The sequence below is a fragment of the Haemaphysalis longicornis genome, unplaced genomic scaffold (genome assembly GCF_048455015.1).
Source record: "Haemaphysalis longicornis isolate Haplotype H1 unplaced genomic scaffold, Haemaphysalis longicornis Haplotype H1 scaffold_9, whole genome shotgun sequence".
Taxonomy (NCBI): domain Eukaryota; kingdom Metazoa; phylum Arthropoda; class Arachnida; order Ixodida; family Ixodidae; genus Haemaphysalis; species Haemaphysalis longicornis.
In genome coordinates, this window is record NW_027526460.1 from 4,838,812 (window position 1) to 4,844,811 (window position 6,000).

Here is a 6,000-nt window from a genome sequence, read left to right on the forward strand (position 1 = left end):
GAAGGAAGCCAACAGCGAGACTTCTGACGTCCTTAGTATGCAGTCGTGAACGATCTCGCCAGTTGGCGGCACTCTTCTGCATGCTTGGCGATTTTCGAGACTGGTGCACACACTGCATCCGGGTGGTGTGGAAGTATAGTGCCCAATTAACACGATGACTCCCGTCCGCATAATAAAAAGAACGGCGAGAAGCCCGTGGTTGTCTGCGTCGCCGTGTTGTAGGCGCCGTAATGACGAAAGGCAGGAATAAATCCCAGTTGGAATGGTCGGGAGAAACGTTCATTAAAACGTTCATTGAAACGTTCATTAAAGGTTCATTGAAATTGTTGCCTAATGTACGTGACTGTTGAAGTGCTCAGTCAGTCTGTTAGTTTGTGGGTGATAGGAGGAGCTCTTTCTGCGAACGACTCGGCACACGGTCAGCAGCGCCTCCACAACGTCTGATAAGAAGATGCGTCCCCTGTCACTCAACAATTCTCTCGGCGCTCCATGTCGAAGTATGAAACGTTGAAGGAGGAACGATGCGATGTCGTGAGCGGTGACAGTGGGTAGTGCGGCTGTTTCTGCATACCTCCTGAGGTGGTCAACCGCGACGACAACCCATCGGTTGCCTGTAGCCGTGGTGGGGTGCAGACCATATATATCGATGCCGACACGGTCGAAAGGGCGAGCCGGACATGGTAGCGGCTGCAGCGGGCCGGTAAGATGTTGGGGGGATACTTGCGACGCTGGCAATCTGTACACGAGCGGATGTACTTCGTTGCAAACATTCCGCGCCAGTAATAGCTCAAACGCAAGCGCTGGTACGTTTTGAGCACCCCAGCGTGCACGCACGTTGCGTCAGTGTGGTAGTGCGAGCAGAAATCAGAGATGGCCAGGGACGACGAGTAACCACTTCCGGCCCTCAGATGAGTAGTTGCGGGGGTAAAGGTCGTCCCGAAGGGCGCAGTGCGAAGCCTGGCGGCGCAGCGCACGAGAGGCTCCAAGTGTTGACGTACTCGACAAATATTGACGGACAGAGGCGATCCACGGATCTTTACGCCGTCCCGCAGCCATGTAAAGGGAGTCCAGGGACGCCGCGGCGCTATCTGGCGCATATGAACTGTCATCTTCCGGCTCCACGGGTGATCTGGACAGGGCATCAGCATCCGTGTGTCGGAGTACGGGCCGGTATACGACTCGAATGTCGTGCTCCTGCAGGCGAAGAGCCCAACGACCGAGTCTGCCGGAAGGGTCTTTGAGTGAAGACAGCCAGCAGAAGGCGTGGTGGTCTGTGACAACGTTTAATAGACTACCGTAGAGGTAGTGGCGAAACTTGATTGCCCAAACGATCGCCAACCATTATTTCTCTGTTACGGAATAATTCCGTTCCGCCTTCGTCAGAGTGCGGCTGGCGTATGCGACGACGATAGAAGCCGGCTTTCCGGTGAGCGAGCATGGCGCTAAGACTGAAACGAACACGCCGGGGCAGTGGCTGGGCCAAGACGAAGCGTTTTATTGCGATAGCGTGGGTTAATGTAGCGTTGTGCGAGAGGGGTTAAGAGGGAGGGAAAAGCAGTGGTGATAACGGCGGCTTCGGCTGGCGTGACGTCACAGATACATCATTTCGCTCCCTCTACGGTGAGTAACGGCCTGGCGGTTTTCGTTGCCGGCCCGACCGACGCAACACCAGAGTGTAGGTGCTTCCGGCGATCTCGTTGCTTGTTGGCACTCGCCTCGGTGTTTCTCCTGCTAGGGGTCCGCCGGCAGTTTCCTTACTCGGAGTCACCATGGCTTCTCCCTGGTCGTGCTCCAACTCCCGTGGCTTCACCTGGTCGCTGTGGCGCTGAACGGTTTCCCCCTCCGGACCGTCGGCATTCACTATAGGCGGGCTCCGTCTGTCGATGTAATGCTGGCTGGAGTCCACGGCTCGCCTCGGCCGAAGTTCCTCACCCAGGCTGGCTCACCGGGCTGCCACACATTGAGGGAGGGACGGTCCACTGGCGAGGGCGGAACGGACACTGCGTTGTCCAGCCTGGAGCGAAGATCGTAGCCCATTAGGAGTTGCGCTGGTGTCCGGCCCTCGGCCTGAGGCGTCTTGCGGTACCTGTGCGGAATCCTCGCCAGGCGGGTTTTCAGTGACCCTTGCACATTCTTTCTCAAAGAATACTTGACAGTACGCACAGCCCGCTCCGCGAGTCCATTGGACTGGGGGTGATACGGTGCTGTTCGCAGGTGTACTATGTTATTCAGCTTCATAAAATTGTGAAATTCCCAACTCGTAAACTGTGGGCCATTATCGGATACCAGCGTCCGGGGCACCGAATGTACCCGAATGTACCGAACAAGGTGCGCAGAGCCTGTATGGTGGCGTGCGTGGTGGAACTCATGGGTATCGCTTCTATCCACTTACTGTGTGAATCCACCACAATCAGTAGCATGTGACCATCGATCGGCCCCGCAAAATCGATATGCAGCCTCGACCAACGCTCATCCGTCTCCGGCCATGCACCGGGGGTTTCTTGGGGGGCATAGGGGCAGCTTGGATGCAACTGGGGCTTAACCATGTGCTCAATGTCATTATCGATCCGGGGGTACCACATCAAGGAGCGCCCTAGCCGCTTCATTGAGCAAACTCCTTGATGAGTATCATGCAGCAGACGTAACATCACTGATCGGGCACTCTTAGGGACGATCACTCGATGGCCCCAGTAGAGAAGCCCGTAACTCCCCGTTATCACCGCCTTCCGGTTGAAGTATGGCATGTGCTGGTCCTCAGGCCCCAAATTTCTTGGCCACCCCTCCTGCACCCATTTTTGCACCTTTGCTAAATCGTCATCGAGCTCCGTGGGAGTGCCCAGTTGCTTCGCGGACATGACACCATCATTGAGGATTTCCGTGAGCAGGACATACTCACCGTCCCCAGTTTCTTCCTGCGTCTCTGGCTGGGAAGTTGCTGACGTGGGGAGCCGGCTGAGGGCGTCTGCGGGAACGTTGTCTTTCCCCGGATGGTGTTTGATGACGTAATCGTATGCGCTGAGCAGCAGAGCCCATCGCTGGATTCGCGCAGCAGCCATCACGGGGCCTGTCTGGATGAAAAAGTCCCACAAGCGGCTTATGGTCAGTCATCAATGTGAAAGTATTGCCGAGTAAGTATTGTCGGAATTTCGATGCACCAAACACAAGTGCCAAGGCTTCACGCTCCAGCTGCGAGTAATTTTTCTCAACTTCCGTCAATAACCGAGAACGGAACCCTATGGGCCGAAGTACCCCGCCCCCGACATCGTGTGAAAGCACTGCGCCGATTCCGTCCGGGGAGGCATCGCATTCCAGGACTAGCGGTCTGTGTGGGTCAAAATGCGCCAGAAAATCTGCGAATTTGAGAAGGTCTTTCACATTGCTGAATGCCTGTTGTTGAGTGCTACCCCACTCCTACTTAGCTTCCTTCCGGAGTAGTTGATATAAGGGCGCCATGGCGGTCGATGCGTTGAGCAGGAACTTGTGGTAGTACGTGACCATGCCAAGGTACGACCTTAATTCTGCGGGATTCCGCGCTGCCTGAACCTCCAGGATGGCGTCTATGTTCTCCGTCTTTGGTTGAAGACCTCGAGCGCTGATTCGATGTCCCAAAAAATCCAAACCTGCACTTGTCTGCATTCAAGCACAAGCCATGTTCCTGGAAACGCTTCAATACTGCACGCAGTGTGGTGCAGTCATTGCGTTTCTCTGCCACGATGACGTCATCTAGGTAGACCTGAACACCCGGAAGCCCCTGCAAAATGGTCTCCATACGACGTTGAAACACGGCCGACGCGGACGCCACTCCAAAAGGCAGGCGAGTGAAGCTGAACAGTCCCTTGTGCGTGTTTGTGGTCGTGAGTAGCATGGCTTCCTCATCCAGCGGAAGCTGGTTGTACGCCTCCCGCAAGTCTATCGTGGTAAAAACTTCACCGCCGTTCAATGTCGCCAGGATGTCCTCCACCCGTGGCAACGGATATTGCTCAGGGTGACAGGCTTTGTTTACCGTTAGTTTAAAATCGCCGCAAAGGCGGATGCAGCCATTCTGCTTCACTACCGGTACCACTGGCGCGGTCCACTTCGAATGAGTCACCGGGACAATAATACCCGCGCCCGAAAGGCGGTCCAGTTCCGCGTCGACCTTTGGACGAAAACCATAAGGAACTTCGCTTGCTTTCCAAAATTTCGGCACCACGTTTTCTCGCGTCTCGAAGTGCACCGGAGGCCCTTTTATGAACCCTAAACCTGGCGCGAACACATCAGCGAATTCTGCTAGCAACTGGTCCACGTTAATGTCGTCAGCACCGACTAACGGCAGTTGCTCATTTGACGTGTTCACGTTCATGACCGGTGCCTCGAGCATGTGGAACGCTTGAATCAGGTCGCGTCCGCAGAGGTTGGGGCCGGAGCAACCAAGGACTTGCAAAGATCCCTCCGTGGACCTGTTTCCGCACGAAACCTTGAGCTTAAGTTGTCCCCGCACTGGAAGCCGTCCCAGGAAGCAGGTCAGTTTCAATGGCGAACCACGCAGCTTGGGCCACACTGCTTTGTTCTGTTCATGTGGGCCACGTGATGACCGAAACCGGTGAGCCTGTGTCGACCTGCATGTCCACTGGAACCCCAGCACAATCCAAGGTGCGCACGATGGGTTGCGTCATGCCGATGTGGCCGATATGACTGTTCGCTGCCCCCAGCGCGAACATACCGTTGGTGTCCGTGTCTTCCTCCCGCGACGACAAGGCGTGTACTTGGCGCACTGGTGGCACCACCCCGAAACCACTCTCACGGCGGCAACAGGCTCGGGCGATATGACCTCGTTGTTTGCATGCACTTGAAGCATGACGCCGATCGGAAGCGGCAATCCTCGGGTCCGCGCCCCTTTGCTCCGCAGCGGTAGCACGTAATCTGTGGCCGGCTTTTTGGGCGATAGGACTGGCCTCCCAGCGCATGCACAGTTCCCTCAGCGGCGGGGCTTACTATCTCTTGCGCGTTGGCTTCGGCCATTTCGGCGGATATCGCAATTTCTTCCGCTTCGCTCCTCGTCAGCTGTGGTTTCGTGAGTAGCTGCCGACGCACTCCTGCGCTTTGCAGTCCACACACGACGCGATCTCGTAGCATTCTATCTAACGATGTACCAAAATTGCAGGTGTCCGCTATCTGTCGAATCGCCACGATAAAATCCTTGACCGGTTCGCCGGACAGCTGGTTGCGGGTGAAGAACTTATAAGACTGTGCTATCTCGTTCAGTTGCGGCGAAAAGTGCTGCTTAAGCTACCACTTGTGGGTACGAAAGTTCATTCACCTTATCCGGAGCACAGCGTCCGCTCAGTACGTCGACGGAGTGGGTGGACAGTGCAGTCACCAGCAGGGCCCGCTTCTTTTTGTCTTCCGTGATGCCATTCCCCTCAAAGAAGGCTTCCAGCCGAATCTGGTAAGCGGGCCACTTGTCGCTCGTCTCGTCGAACTGCGGCGGGCTGGCGTATCCTCCAGTGGGTGCAGCAGTCATGGTGGACTGAGTTAACGCCCCGTTCTCATCCCATCCTCGTCGCCACTGAAACGAACACGCCGGGGCAGTGGCTGGGCCAAGACAAAGCGTTCATTGCGATAGCGCGGGTTGATAGTGGTGATAACGGCGGCTTCGGCTGGCGTGACGTCACAGATACATCAAAGACCGACACCACTCGCGTCACTGTGCACTTCAGTAGGTGCAAGCGGGCCAAAATGGCGCAGTATTGGGAGCGTCGTAATAGAGTGAACTAGAATATTGGATATTCTAGTTCACTGTAGTCGTAAGCAGGCGCGCATGGTCACAAATGCGGTGTCACAAGCAGGCGACCACTGGAGACGTTCGTTGTGTGCGCTGAGGAGCTGCGTTAAAGGGGCGATGATGGTGGCAAACTTTTGGACGAATCGGCGAAAATACGAACACAAGCCTATAAAGCTTCGCAGGACTTTCAGAGTGGCCGGTTTGGGAAACTCTGCCACTGCACGAAGCTTGTCCGG

At 55.8% G+C, this 6,000-nt stretch overlaps 2 pseudogenes; both read right to left on the bottom strand.

The window, feature by feature from the left end:
* Positions 1-1,523: 1,523 nt before the first annotated feature.
* Positions 1,524-3,401, bottom strand: LOC144153937 (uncharacterized; annotated as a pseudogene).
* Positions 3,402-4,440: 1,039 nt separating this feature from the next.
* Positions 4,441-5,568, bottom strand: LOC144153936 (uncharacterized; annotated as a pseudogene).
* Between the last annotated feature and the right edge of the window lie 432 nt (positions 5,569-6,000).